Source organism: Peromyscus eremicus, chromosome 5 (assembly GCF_949786415.1).
Source record: "Peromyscus eremicus chromosome 5, PerEre_H2_v1, whole genome shotgun sequence".
NCBI classification, from domain to species: Eukaryota; Metazoa; Chordata; class Mammalia; order Rodentia; family Cricetidae; genus Peromyscus; species Peromyscus eremicus.
Window position 1 is genome coordinate 51,996,629 of NC_081420.1, and position 15,872 is coordinate 52,012,500.

General features: G+C 37.8%; 1 pseudogene; it reads left to right on the forward strand.

Annotated features, from left to right (window-relative positions):
* Positions 1-13,538: 13,538 nt before the first annotated feature.
* On the forward strand, positions 13,539-14,264 carry LOC131911048 (peptidyl-prolyl cis-trans isomerase A-like; annotated as a pseudogene).
* The last annotated feature ends 1,608 nt before the right edge of the window (positions 14,265-15,872 follow it).

Below are 15,872 nucleotides of genomic sequence, written 5' to 3' on the forward strand. Positions count from 1 at the left end.
ACTAGCATTCAAAATATGAACTGTCGTGTTTGTGTGGGGGACTTAGGCATGTATGGTATATGAGCATATATGTGTTCACAAAGACCACTGGCGGGCATCAGGTGTTCTATTCTATCAACCTTTCCTTTACTCTCTTGAGACTCATCTCTCATTGAACCTGGAGCAAGAGTAGCAGTCAGCAAGCCCTCAGCGACTATCCTCCTATTTCTTCCCTCCTCATCTGGGGTGCTGGGTATAAGTTTGTGTGACCATGCCCAGTGCCTAGCTATTTTCATGATTGCTGGGATCTGAATTCACATCCCCATCCTTATGGAGCAAGCTCGTATCAACTGGGTCATTTTTACAGCCTCTTAACTGTTTTTATTTAATTTTTTTTTTACTTTTAGTTATTCTCTCTCTCTCTCTCTCTCTCTCTCTCTCTCTCTCTCTGTGTGTGTGTGTGTGTGTGTGTGTGTGTGTGTATGGTGTGTATGTGTGCAGGCATGATGTGTCAGGGCTCATACATACTAGGGCTCACATGTGGAGGTGAGATGACAATTTTCAGGAACCATATGAGTTCTAGGGATCCAACACAGGTGGCCAGGCTTGGCAACACAACCTTTACCCACTGAAATATCTGGTAGGCTCTTTACCCATTTCTAAACCAATGCTTGTAACTAATAATAACTCACCACATTAAAACATACTGCTTTTCTGCTATCCTTAAGGCAATGTTTTAGAATTATTTGGTCTTGATGTCACAGATGTGTTTTCCCATCATAGTTCAACTGGGGTTTTTTATTAGCAGACAGATTATAGGCAAGCACTTTGAACTCTGAGTTCATGATCTTTGTATGGCCAAAACAATGCTTACTTTGATTTTGTGGTTTGAGGAAGGAAGGATGCTGCCAAGTCTTAAATTTTTATTTAGTTTTGTTTTAATTATATGTGTGTTTTACATGTATGTATGTCTTTCCTACATGTGCCTGGTGCCTGCAAAGGACAGAAGAGGGTATTGGATCTCCTGGAATAGGAGTTACATATGGTTGTGAGCCACCATGTATACCCTGGGAATTAAACCTGGGACCCTGAAAGAACAGCCAGGATCTTAACTGCTGAGGCCTCTCTCCAGCCTCCAATGCTGTCAATTTTGAAATAACCACATTTTCCAGGTTAATATATTCTAACAAAGCAAAGTACCTGATTTTTCCCTGTTCCTTAAATGGGGGTACTTGTTAGTACATGGATATGAACATATGCACACCGATACATACCAGTTACCCAACCAAACATCTGTGATAATAGAGTAGTAGAGAATGGACTCTTTCCTGTGTAGCCACAGGGGGTCACTGGAGAGCAAAGCTGTTGTCAACTAAAGCATCCTTGTAACTTAAATCAGCAAAATTCTTGCTTTGCCTTAGGATGCTCTCATTAGGAACAGGATTAAAGAAAAACTGAAGTAAGAAAATTACAGGAGGAATTCATTTCTAAGCATTTAATAAAGGGGAACGAGAGTTAGAGATAAATTCTTCTGTGTAGACACGTTTCCCCCAGAGAGTTCCTGTAAAAGAACAATGTCGGTAGCCTGAAGTTCCAGAAAAGCAATGAAAGGTGCCAACAAAACGGCTTTGAAAAAGAAAAGGACATGGCTATATTTCGTGCAGTGGAAAATATTAAAAACAGAAGAATAAAAGAGCACAACAATGGATTTAAAAAGTGTTATAGTGTTTAAAGAGGAGTTTGAAAAAAGGTACTATGATGCTTCGTCTGGTGAGAAGAAACTGAAAACTAATATTCTGAACATCAAATGGTAAATATGATGGAATGGTTGATTTCCTTATTTGATTCTCTGTGTTCAATCTATTACAATAAAGGAGCAAAGTTTAACAAATTGATAGGTTTATCTACCATTGAGTAACCATATTCTGAATTTATTTTAAAATATATGCACTCAATTTCATAAAACTAACTAAAAGCATTTTTCTAACTTTTTCATTCCATGTGAAAAGTTTTTATTAGTTTTGTAAAGTTAGCATACAAATAATTGGATTAATTGTAGGGTTTTCAAATATATGGGTGAATATACTTTGTTCTTACTCATTCTTTTTTAGGTTTTCTTCTCCTCTTCCTGCCCAAATAGTTTCTCCTTCTGCCATCATGTGACATATATAAGTAAAGATTTTAGATTAGAGAAAGATAAAGCAAACATTTTGGACTAGAAATGTGAAGTTGATTTTTGAGAATTTTTCAGTTGCTAAGTTATCAGTCTCATAAATGTGAATTAGCAAGGAAAAGAGGGATATCCAGTTAAAAGATGGAAGGGTATTTGCCATAGAGAGGGCATTCTGTAGGAAACATTTGCACCATGGTTGTCCAATACAAACTAGCATAGAGACAGATTAAACAGTATATGAAAATTTAGCCAACTACTACTTCATAAAGCCCTTCTGGAAGGTTACACTAATTTTGATACAAATAAGAAAAGATTAAGAATTAAAATTGAGAGTTTATAAGTCTAGGCAGTCTGAGAGGTCTTCGTTCAGTGAGTGAACTTCCATTAAACTATTAACTACTTATTGAGTACATAACTGCTTTGAATAGAGATGGGCATGCTTCATGCCTCACATCTACTGTGCATATAGGAAGGAGAATTCAGGCACAATGACAAAGGAGCAGGGTGGTTTGTTATGTTTCAGTGGTGTTTAGGTATTCATTCTGGTTTCCATAGAGTACTTAGGCATGATAGGAATGATGGGCAAATAAATTGTGAGGAGTTTTTCTGAAAGGAATTTAGTAGAAGCATAGACATTTGAATGTTATTTTGTGCAGAATAGTAGAAGATGTTTTAGTATTATGAAAAATGCAAAAGATGATGATGTATCATGAAATTCTATGATATTTCTTTATGGTAAGTCTTAACACAGCCTTAACATAAGCCTTAACAGTTAAGGGGTCTATTTTTTCACATAAAGAATTCCCCCTCTTTATATTCTCCCCTCCATCCCCCTTCTCTTTCCCTCTGTCTCTTCTTTCCTAAGGCAGAAATCCCTTATCTCATTGTCCAGGCTCACCTTAGATTCCCTATATATTTGAGGATGACCAAATAGTGATCACCTTTTCTCCACCTCCAGAGTGCAGGGATGCAGATGTATACTCACACCTGATGTGTTGCTTGGGGTTAAACCTCTAGTTCCATGCATTCCAATCTAGCACTCTGAAAACTAAGCTACATTCCCGGTACCAAGGAATCATTTCTACTCACTTCCAAGTTCTGAAATGGAAGTCTCCTCTCCCGCCTTGTCCCTTCCCCTTCCCTCCCCTCCCCTCTCCTTCCTTTCCCTCCCCTTCTTTCTCCTCCTCTCCCTTCCCCTTCTCTCCCTTCCCATTCTTTTCCCTTCCCTCCCCTCCCCTTGCCTCTTCTTCTTTATTCTGGCTCTTGCTCTAGCTCTCTACTGAAATTTGATCGCATGTAAACGGGGGCTGGTCTCAAGCTCATACCAGTCATGTATTGTGGGGTATTCACCAGAGAAGACGGCTCAGACATGAGTTTAAGCCAATAGAAAGTCTTTCTTAGCCAGCTGGCGACTATACTGGGTGTTCAGGATCCCAATGTAGGCCCAAGCCTTTCTCAAGATGAGCTTTAATGCACAAAAAAACATGCCCTAGGTTGACATACTTCAGTTAACAAAAACAGTTAGCCAGAAGAGGAATTACAAAAGCCAAAACAGAAGGCTTGTACATTTAGAGACTTTCCCAGAATTATGGGCTTTGATGGATTAGGCCTCTGTTTTAGTTTTGGCAGGTGCTGCTGTCTACATGCTGAGTTTTATAGTTTGAATGGTACTTCCATCATGGAGTCGGTTGTGCTAAGGTCTCAAGGGCCTACTAAGGCCTGCAGCCCTTTTACAGTTCACCACAGAGGCTTAAATCAAAAAATTCTAGAAACAGTGATAATTGACTTTTCTTTTCATTTTTCCTAAATCAATACTGCCTTAGTTAGGATTTCTATTGCTGCAACAAAACACCATGACCAAAGAGCAAGTTGAGGAGGAAAGAGTTTATTAGGCTTACACTTCAGCATTGCTATTCATCACTGAAGAAAGTCAGGACAAGAACTCAAAACTTGCTCAACTGATCCTCTTATAGAACCCAGGACCACCTGTCAGGGATGGCACCACCTACCATGGGCCAGGCCTTCTCCCATTGACCACTAAATGAGAAAATGCCTTACAGCTGGATCTCATGAAGGCATTTCCTCAGCTGAGGCTCCTTCGTCTCTGATGATTCTAGCTCATGTCAAGTTCCCACATGAAACTAGCCAGTACAAATACCAACCTGTGTTTTCAACATTTTCTAAGTTAGGCTGCAGAAATAAGTACTCTCAGAAAATGGTATCACAAGCTTTCTTTCTAATTGCTTTAGCTGTCTGATATGCACTTGTGCCACAAGGTCTCCATCATTATTGTATTAGTCATGGTTCTCTAGAGAAACAGAACTGATAGAATGACTCTATGGGGTTTATTAGAGTGACTTACAGGTTGTGGTTAGACTATTCCCCAAATGGCTATCTCCCAATGGAAAGACCACACATTCAATAGTTTTTTAGTCCACAAAGCTGGATGCCTCAGCTGGTCTTCAGTGTACACCAGAATCCCAAAGAAATAGGGATTCTATTCTATTCTAATGTCAGTGAAGGAATGAACTAGCCAGGGAGAGTCAGAGCAAGCAAGCAAAAAACAAGAGCTTCCTTATTCCATGTCCCTTATACAGGCTGTCACCAGAAAGTGTGGCCCAGATTTAAGATGGATCTACTTACCTCAAAAGATCCAAATTTAGGTTGGGTCTTCACAGTTCAAATGAAAAAGAAAGAAAGAAAGAAAGAAAGAAAGAAAGAAAGAAAGAAAGAAAGAAAGAAAGAAAGAAAGAAAACATCCCACACAGATGTTCCTAGCTTATTGAAATTTAGATAATTCCAGATATTGTCAAGTTAATAAAGATATCCATCACAATTACCATTATCAGATGTACAGTAACAACAAGCCCCAAAGGGACTTGGATGTGCTCAAGAGAGCAAGAGAAGAATAATGACTAAAGCAAGAGTCAGTGTCCATAGCTTTTGGTCAAGGTTGGCATATATTCCTTTCTGTCACTGCCATTTGGCCAAGGACCATATCAAAGCAAAATCCAAACTCAAGAGAGTATAAAGTATAATTCAAATATAAAAATGATGCTCCTGATGAGATATGTTACTATCAAAATAATCTTTTCCTCTTTCTCTCACCAGCCCCTCTTTCTCTCTCTTTGGTGTGCAGAAATTTCATTGCTGCAATTATGACAAATAACATAAAAAAGTACAAATATTTTATGCTAAATGCTTTTGGATTTTACTAAACTCTAAATTGATAGGCTGTTCTGTTATAGCCATATGTTTTAATTACTGCTAATTTGAATTAATGGGAATTGCATAATGACACAAAAAGAACTTCTACAAATTATTTGCTTAGAAACTATAGTGGGATTGCTTATCAATAAACTTAGAGTCCACATTGTTAGCTATTGTAGAATTTCTCTATTAAACATCAAGCAGCAATCAGTCATTTGACAACATACAAGTTACATGTTCAGTGGACATTTGTATGCCTGCCAGAGAGTTGGCAAGTTCTATCTTATGTGCATTTTTAACATTGTAAAAACAATCACCAAAACTATATTCCAAAATATGGATTTTTAAAAAAAAAAGCAGTGTAAGTTGAAGAAAGCTGTAAAACAATGAGTAACTCTAAATTGATTATTTCCAAAATTTAGAAATATACCTTTCATTTCTCATTCCTCACAGTCTCACTTTATCAAAATCAAAATTGAATTTACTAAAGGGCTAATATTTTTAATGTGCACACAAAAATCATAAAAAAGACATTGGTCACTTTATCCTTTATAGATCCATATCATAAGTTTTAGAGACAGGTGGATCTCTATCCAAAAACTGAGTTTAAAGTAATATATATATACATATAATTTTTACCATTTATTTGTTATTATTATATATTTCATATATATATATATATATATATAATAGCTCTCTCCCAAGAGAGGTTATTGTCTATGATTAAAGCAAACATTTCATAGGACTATGAGATACTCTAGGCTAATAATTTACAAATATTTCTCTAAATGAGGCAATAACTCAAATGATTCTCCAATATGCATGCTGGCTTCATCTATGACAATACTAGAAGCTTCACCAGACATACAGAAATGAGCTCATGTAATTAGCCCTCCCCTTGTACTTTGAATTTATTTATCTTGACAGGCATTTTTTTGTTAATAACTTTTAGTGTAAGGAACAGTGTAGAGAGCAGAGGAAACCTTGAGTGAATTAAGTCCTGAGTGAATGTGATTGTATATTGCAAACATGGGCACAACCATGACAGACAAGGACTCAGGCCTTCTATGGGAAATTGGCAGAGACCAGGCTCAGAGTTGAAAAAGTCTTCTTCTTCTGGTGCAAGTAAAGTGCTTAAGGATGGAGAGTTGACTGATGGGCAAAATCTGTCAACTGAAGCTCCTTCCTCTGTTATGTTTAGGGACTGAGATTGCTCACCTATACACACCTCTCTTGGAGGTTAGCTAGACCCTTTGTTCTGTGCTGTACATAAACAACATCCTAGGTCCCAGGCTGCAGCAGTCATAAGTAGCTGGGCAGCTCCACCAGAATGCACAGAGCCCAAGACAGCAGCTTTTCTGTACTGATGTTTCTGTCATTTCTATAGTGTCTGTCCTTTCCTCACTCTCTCTCTGCACCTAGTCATGGTTCTAGGACCCAAGCCTTGTGGGACACTGCAGCATAGAGACTCCAGGGGGAAAATTAGACATCTAAACACATGCAAAAATATATCTATTCATATGGTGGCTACTTGGGAGACCCATATTTAGTAGTTTTACAATTTAAAAGTTAAGAAAAGTTTAAATGAATGATTGTAGCATGAAATGTTGCATTTCCCAGGGGTGGGTAATTAGTCTCTGAAGGTGTGGCTCACTGATGCATAAAATTAGTGTTACTGGTGTATTCTGTGGAGAGGTAGTAAGGTCTAGAGGGAGATTAAAATCAGAAACAAATAAAAAAGTTGTTACTTAATAATGAAATGTTTTTATTTTCAAAGACAAATCTTCTCATTAAGACGTATATGCAAATTTCCTACAATTTCTATGTAATATCCTAGAAATTAAAAGACAGAAAACATTCTCGTTGGATAAAACTGTGGTTCAAAGGTCAACTAAATCTGTGTTTCATGTCACTGGCTTGTAAGCCTAGAAACTAAAAAGTGGAAGTAGAAGAATGAGGAGATAAAGTTTATCCTCAGTAAAGGAATGAGTTCTGGTGCAGTCTGGGGTATATGAGCCTCTGCCTCTACATAAACAAGTAAACAAATAAGCAAATTATATAAATAATAAATAAATAAATGAACAGACAAACATACAAACAAACCAACAAACCAATGGATGACTCCAAGATGAGCTGCTCCCTCCCTCTGCCCAAGCAGCCATCTCCTCTCATCGCCTCTTCCAAGGCTGTGCAGAAATTTTGTTTTCTAGGCACCACCTTTCTCACCAGGGAGGGTTTTGTTCCTGGTAAGCTTGACCTGTTCCCCTACTTCACCAGCACCCTGAGTGGTCACTAGTACCGTATTCTGAAGATGCTCCAGTAGTCTATGCAATAACCCATTCATTCTGTGGTAAACTTCTAACAAAGTCAGCCCTCTTTATTTGCAGATTTATGTTTGTGGATCCCCTGCTTTGTTCAATTTAAAAGGATCCTTAGGGTTCTAGAGGTTGCTTGCAGACATGTGCTCAGGACTTGGAAAGTAGTGAGATGTGGAGGTCTCTGACACCCACATTCCATGCTGAGAAGAGACTCTGTGCCCCTCCTTCAGGTCTTACTCAGTAAACAGCTATTCTTTTGTGACTTGGTGCCTATGTTGTCAATGTTCCCAAACATAAGCAGTTGTGATGGTCTTTACTGAGAAAAATCTGTGTGCTATTTGAATTTTGTGTAGGTCAGTTTGATTTCTGTTGTTTCAATCAGTGATTCCACAGTAAACACTAAATAGGGTGTGGTAGTTTGAATAAGAATGGCCCTCATAGGCTCAGGTTTTTGAATACTGGGTCTCCAATTGGTGGAACTATTTGGGCAGGATTAGGAAGTGTGGCTTTGTTGGAGGAGGTTTGTCACTGGGGGCAGGCATTGAGCTTTCAAAGACTTGTGCCATTCCCAGTGTACCTCTCCTGATTCTACTTCCTTCTTGTTTTTGCTTCACCACCATGGACTTGAACCCTCTGAGACCATAAGCTCAACTAAACTCTTTCTTTTATAATTACCTTGGTCTTAGTGTTTTGTCAAGACATAAAGTGTCTTTAAATAAACACACACAGAAAACCAAGGTCACATGTTCATCTTTTGCCAGAAGTAGTGTTACTAGAAACATTAAGAAACTTCTCCTGGGAGCAGCGTTTCAAAAACACTTTGTGTTCGTAGCAACTTCTGCAGTTAGAGTGTGACCAGGTATAAATAATGACAATCAATGTTTTTTAATCTGCACAGTTCTCTAATTTAGTTGGCCCTCTTCTAGGGCATTTTGTGTACATTGCTATGCTCAAAGACAAAGTTAGAACTGGCATTAGGGACAGATAACAAGCCTATACTCAAGACCTATGAGTTTGAATGGAAATGTCCCCCAAAAGCTCATGTGATTAAATAATTGATTCCCAGATGATGGCACTCATTGGAAAGGTTGTGAAACTTTTAGAATGCAGAGCTTTTTTGGAGGAAGTGGGCTTCTGAAGTCTGGGTTTTGAGGTTTTACAGCTTGACTCTGTGTTCCACTTATTGTCTGCTTCCTGTCTGCAGCTGAAGTGTGACCTGCTGTCCCCACTTTCTAATTCTGTACCTTCTCTGTCTGCTGCCATGTTTTACTAGATATGTTGGACTGCATCCACTTGAACTGTAAGCCAACATAAACCCTTTGTCTTTTAAGTCACTTCTTGTTAGCTATTTCATCACAGCAATGAGAAAAATAACTACTACAGCACCATTTCAATGAACACACACATTATCCCTTTCCTTGGGTTAATTATCCACATTATTAATGGATCCTTCACAGAGTACAGTCAGCTCTGACATCACAAGCGGAGACATTGTCTTCAGAGAGGATTCTACAAGAAGTGACCACTCAGCTGGAAACTAAGCAGTGAAAACTATTAAATGGAGAAGAGAAAAGAATGCCAAAATATCTCCCAAAAAGGAATTATTTTATTTAACAAACATGAGAAAGAAGAAAGAAACCATTCCTAAGGTTTCTATTAATAGTCTACACTGACATAAGGGTAAATGTCTGTTGTCTTTCAAACACAAAGAAATCTATACTGGAAAAAAAAGAAATAACTTGTTGAAAATTAAATATCCACCCTGATTTAAATAGAAGACACTTTAATCTAGTGTGTATGTGTGTGTGTGTGTGTGTGTGTGTGTGTGTGTGTGTCCATGTATACTGTGACTGGCATGTGGAAATCAAAGGACAACCGCAGTGTGGGTTCTCACCTTCCATTGTGTTTGAGATAGGCTGTTTTCTCTATTCTTCACTGCTGTATACACCAGACTAACTATTTGAGCTTTGGGCAATTCTGTCTGCCTCACATTTTGCTACAACACAGGGATTGCAGTTGCACACACCTATTCCTGTATTTTCATGGTCCAGGAGGTTTGCATGGCAAGTGTTTCACTCACCGAGCCATCTTTCTAGGCCTGAAAAAGCTTTTGATTAAACTTCCTGGTTATTTTCTATTAATTCTCTGACTTGTTCTACTCTCCATCAATCTTTACCCCAGTTTAGTTTTAGTTGAATATCATTCAATTGAATATAGACACATTTTAAGTTTTTTTTCTTTGTTTCAAACTTGCCCTGATTCCCTTGTCTTAATTCCCTTGTTCCCAAGAAAACTAGCACCCAAGCATCATCATAAGCATGTTGGCAAAGTTGCTCAGATGTCTCTGGAGTTAAATCCCCAGAAAAATTCACAGATTAATTGCAGTCTGTATCAGCAAACTTAAAGTCAGATTAAGGCACTGTGATGAGCATCTGGTACAAAGATTGAAACAAGCAAGAAAGCAGTCAAGAATCTTAACATCAAAACTTAGAATGCTAGACATACTAATCCTTCACCAACACCTGGCAAGCAGTAATCTGGTATATTTAAGAATCTCATCCTGTGCTGGAATTGGTAACACACACACACACACACACACACACACACACACACACACACACCATCGCAGTTTTCTAGAGTGGAAATGTAAACCCTAAGCAAAGAAGATCTGGTATTTCTGTGTTCTGCCCTCCCTGCTCACAATCCCAATTCTATAGACAGAGAATGTGCTTGGATTGTGGTTAGCCTGGATCTTCTCATTTGTAAGATACAATGATAATATTTCATAGACTTGTTACAAAAGTCAGAAACATTATAATTATCAAATAGTGCTACATATCCTACACTTTCAGAAAGTGTTGCCCTTCTCTCACTCCCTCTTCATCCATCTGTTGCTCGGCAACAATTTACGCCGGAACTCAGCTTCTTGGAGCAATCCAGAGTTTTCCTAGCATCTTGCTTCTGACATAGTGGCCAGGAATAATGCCCTGTTAACCAAGGCTTTGCTGGCATGGAGCTGCTTTCAAACTCCCTCAGTGGTTGTTGGGCAAATACAGGTCCTTATTGACTATTAGGAGTAGTCTTTTTGTTTCTCAGCATCTGAACTTCTCCATAAGCTTTCAGAATATTCCAGTATTCCAAAAAGTAGTTGTCCAGGTGACTTAGAAGAGTCAAAAAGAAAGAAAATGAAGGAGAAAGAAGATGAAGGGGTTAAGGAGAAGGAAGAAGAATAGGAGGATGAAGAGGAAGACGATGAAGAGGAAGAGGGGTGATTGTATTCAAGAAAGAAGTAGAATTATTTCACTACTAAATTACAGAAGTCACATTCTCTGATTCCTCAGTTTTCTGCTCATCACATGTGATAAAGATGTGCATGCCAGGAAGCAGAGATCAAAAGCTCTCTGGAGAGGCTGCCTTTCTCTGTTCCCCAAAGATAGTTTGGTTGTATAGTAAGAATAAATGACTAGTAAGAACGGAAAATATGAACTAAGAATGGTAACAGCAAAATGGAATAGATTAGGGCTGCTCCCAAGAAATCAAGGGTAGTTCATCCATGTAAGACACACAGAATTTCAAATTGCCTATAATGTCCACATTAAAAACTATGACATGATGTGAAACCCAAGTTCCTCAAGGCTCATTTACTTCTGTAAAATGGGGATGTCTGTAGCTTTTACTTTCTGTGTCTCTTGTGAAAATTGATGGCATTATTCAGGCAGATTGCTTGGGGCAGACCCGAAAAGTACACAAATTCCCTAGTTATTAGATATAAAGATGATTATGGTTGCTTTACTTGGATTTGTAAATTTGGCTATTTACATCACTATTACCATGGAAGAAACAAAGGTACTGACCATCATATATATGTATGTATGTATGTATGAATGTATGTATGTATGTATATATCTCCTCAGTAGGGATCCAAGCAGGGCCTGATAGCACTCCGGTAAAGTTTGGGTGACATGATAATCACAACGCACTTTTCAATTGTTCTGTCAGGAGCAGGAATTCTATAGACCAAGCTCAGTATCTAAACATCAAAAAAGAATCTCATTTTCTAAAGCTTTATCTTCCCTGCTACTATTAGAGAAATTACCAAGTGGGTAAGGTTACTCAAATGACATAACCGGTATCACCTCTCTATTGCTATATTGCATTTTTGTTGAAAAGACAGCAATTATATAAAATACCCATATCTGAATAAAAATAACAGCCAAGCCTGTGAGTTTAAAAATATTAATTTCTTGTAACATTTACAATGCTATTTTGTGGTAATTTTTACTGGGTTAACATTGTGTGCGAATGTGAATGAGAGAGAGAGAGAGAGAGGAACAGCCAGACTGAAAGGAAAAGGAAGGAAAAGAGGATGGAGGCAGGAAAGAGAAAGAAATAAAAGGAAAGAAATAATTTTAATAGAGGACAGTGATGTCATTTAATCTTCTTATCAAGTGAGTTTCAAAATATGCTTAAAATTCTTACCACCCAACTTCCTTCTTGGCATATTCGGCTTTATGCTGAACTGAATTCAGAAGATTCTATTAATGAAGATGGTTTAATGCGTGTGCATTATTATAATGGACGCCTTTGTTCTAGCACTTCTCCTGTGTCATAGACTAAGTCATTAATCAGTGGGTGCTGAAAAATAATTGTCTAGTTCTTAACAATCATCTATTGTTGAAACATTTGGAATTTCAAGATAAAGATGTACAGGCTGCTCTAAAAAAAAAAATAGTTTAAGATTCCCCTTCATGGGACTGTGGATGTATTGTGGGAAATGCAGAACAGCTGACCTGGTTTTAATACATTTTTGAGTCTCCTCATTCATTGCCTATTCAAATAGTGCTGGAAAAGTCGACTTCATTAATATCAGGAAATAATGATTTCACATGTTTTTATTGAGCTGGCACAATTATTAAATGCTGAAACATCATAGAATTACTTAGCATTTTAAAATAGAAGTGTAGCATGTTAATAATCATGATGGCAACCTCTTGTCTACTTAGCTTCCTTTTTTTGTGTGTAGTATTCCCATCCTAGATAACAGCTATAAATTAGAACCCCATATCTGAGTGATTGCTATTCAGTAAGAAATGTATGGCTACATCATGCTGTTTTAGTGGCTTAAAATTAGATACCTTGCTCATTGAAAATGCTGTAATTTGAAATGTCAATAAATATATTTCATGCCATCTCATGTTATAACAAATTACCACTTAAATCTGTCAAGATAGAAGTCTAACTCATAGCCTAAAAGTATGAATTCCAAATTGAGAAAATGTACACTTTGATTTTTTTAATATAACTCAGTTGAATGTAAATTTTCTTACAAGCCACAGTAAGCATTGGCACAGGCAGTTATTAGTTTTGCTATAGAACTAAGGTATAATAATTAGTGAATAGTATTAGCTGTATTTTATTTGATGAATGCTTAGAACAAAAACTTGTGTGTGTGTGTGTGTATGTGTGTGTGTGTGTGTGTGTGTGTGTGTGTGCTCACATACATGAATGAAGGTGCCCATGGAGGTCAAAGGCTTAGATTCCACAGGAGCTATATTTACTGACTCAGGTCCTCTGCAAGAGCAGTTTGCACTCCCAATCTCTCTAAAGTATTCATAATTAATTATTGTTGGGTGGCTTTTAATTGTATCATTATTTCACAATTTTCTTATCCATGACTATTCTGACAGGCATTTAAACTCATTCACAGCTCTGTCTGTTACACTAGAAACTTCTATAAACATATATGTGCAAGTCTTAGGAGGGGGCATAAGCATTCATGTCTATGGGCAAATACCTAGAAGTGAGGTGGCTCCATCTTATGGCAGGCATGTATTTAACACTTGAAGAAGTTGCCAAACATGCTTTGCAGACTCCACTGTGCCCTGTGGCCGCTTACTGAAGACATAGTCAACACAACAGTGTTGTTCAGCATCGTGGCTGATGGCGAGCCCCTGGACTGTGTCTGCATACAGCTGTTTGCAGAAAAAGTTCCAAAGACAGCAGAAAACTTTCTTAGTCTGAGCACTGGAGAGGAAGGATTTGGATATAAGGGCTTCTCCTTTCACAGAATTATTCCAGGATTCATGTGCCAAAGTGGTGACTTCAGAAGCCATAATAGCACTGGCCACAGGTCCATCTATGGGGAGAAATTTGAGGATGAGAACTTCATCCTGAAGCATACAGGTCCTGGCGTCTTGTCCATGGCAAATGCTGGACCAAACACAAATGGTTCCCAGTTTTTTGTTTCGTTTTGTTTTGTTTTATCTTCACTGCCAAGACTGAGTGGCTGGCTGGCAAACATGTGATCTTTGGGAAGGTGAAAGAAGATGTGAGCATCCTGGAAGCAATGGAGCATTTGGGATCCAGGAATGGCAAGACCAGCAAGAAGATCACCATTTCTGACTTTGGACTACTAAGTTTTTTTGATTTGCAGGCTTTTTACCCACCAGACTACTCTTTCTGTAGCTCAGGAGAGCACCCCACCCCATCTGCTACAGTCCTCAGGTATCTCTGTTCTCATTGAAGTTCTTTGAGTTTCATATTTTTTTCATTCCCTTCTAAGTCTAGGTGGATTGCAGAGTTAAGTTTATGAACATGAATAAAAACTAAATAAGAAAAAAGAAAAGTTGCTAAATCATTCCTCACCAGGTTGTGTCATTCCCATTTCCCAGAAATAGAGCTGATAGTTCTAGTCTCCCTGAAGTCTGTCATCATAATTGTATTATGAAATTTCATTTAGATTGCAATTTTTACTTTAAAAATGCAAAGGATGATGAATCTATTGTGTGTGTGTGTGTGTGTGTGTGTGTGTGTGTGTGTGTGTGTGTGTGTTTTGACATCACATAGTGGAATTTCTATTTAACACTTTTACACAATAAATGTGTTTTTTTTCTCGTTAGTTGATTCTGAGAGTTTTTTAAATATATTATAGACATGAGTTCGTTGTCAAATACGTGATTTAAAAACATCCTACTTTAGTCTGTGGCTTCTTGTCTCCAAATGGTCAATTTTTTTTAAGTAAAATAATTTACTGTGATGAACTTCATTTTAATTTTTGGAATTCATATGATCTGTATAAGTTTTTATAAAGCAATATTGTTAAGATGACAGTGATTCCAAAATTGAGCTGTAGCTCCAATCTCACCTTAGTGAAAGCTCTAGCATGCTTTTTAGTAAAAGTTGTCAAGCAAATTTCTGAAATTTCTACAGCAATGTAAAAGACTTGGAACATAAAAAGCAACTCTAAAAAAGATATAATTTTGGAGAATAATTCTACTTGATTTCAAAGTTACTCTACAGTTACGCTAAATGAGTCAACACTGAATTACATCAAGCAGATAAAAGATTCATTCAACCATGAAAGAGCCACATGGAAAAAAAGAACTTTGATCTTTCTTTCACACCACACACACTCACACACCTCAAATTAGAACTGATCTAAGTATAACACCAGGTAAACAAACTCCTAGAAGAAAGCATGAGACCAGCTTTGCAACTCTGGGTACGCAAAACTTTTCTTGCACTCTTTGTACAAACTGTCAAGAATCTCTGTACCTAAGCACAGAACTTCAGTGAGTGTTCTGGTTTGGCACCATGATACAGACCAGTGGTTCTCAACCTTCCTAATACTTTGACCCTTTAATAAAGATCCTCATGTTGTGGTGACCCCCAACCACAAAATTATTCCGCTGTTACTTGATAACTTTATTTTTGCTACTGTTATGAATTGTAATATAAATATCTGATATGCAGCCCCCCATGGGGGTCTTGACCCACATGTTGAGAACCACTGAAATGAAAATACAGCTTTAGATATCAGGAGTGAGAATGAGTTGGAGTGGAGGAACACAAGAGAATCCAGATATCAGGTTGTAACACTCTGTCTAAACCAACACAGCTGGTTATTCTGTGGTGGTGGGTGTCTCTGGAATGCCTGGGAATGGCTGGATCATAGAGTTGGGATTTTTGTTTGTTTGTTTGTTTTTATTTGTTTGAAGAGGAAAATGCTAGAAATGTTTAGAGCAGCATTGTTACCTGTTGTTCTCACACTGTGACTCTCCCAGTTTCCATCTGTTTTAGTTAGGTCTGCCTTACAGTCAGTCATTGTGAAGATGAGGCTTCAGGGAGGTATGACAGGTGCTGAAGGAGAGCTAGCGCATCACAAGGACATGGAGCATTCTGTTGAACTCATT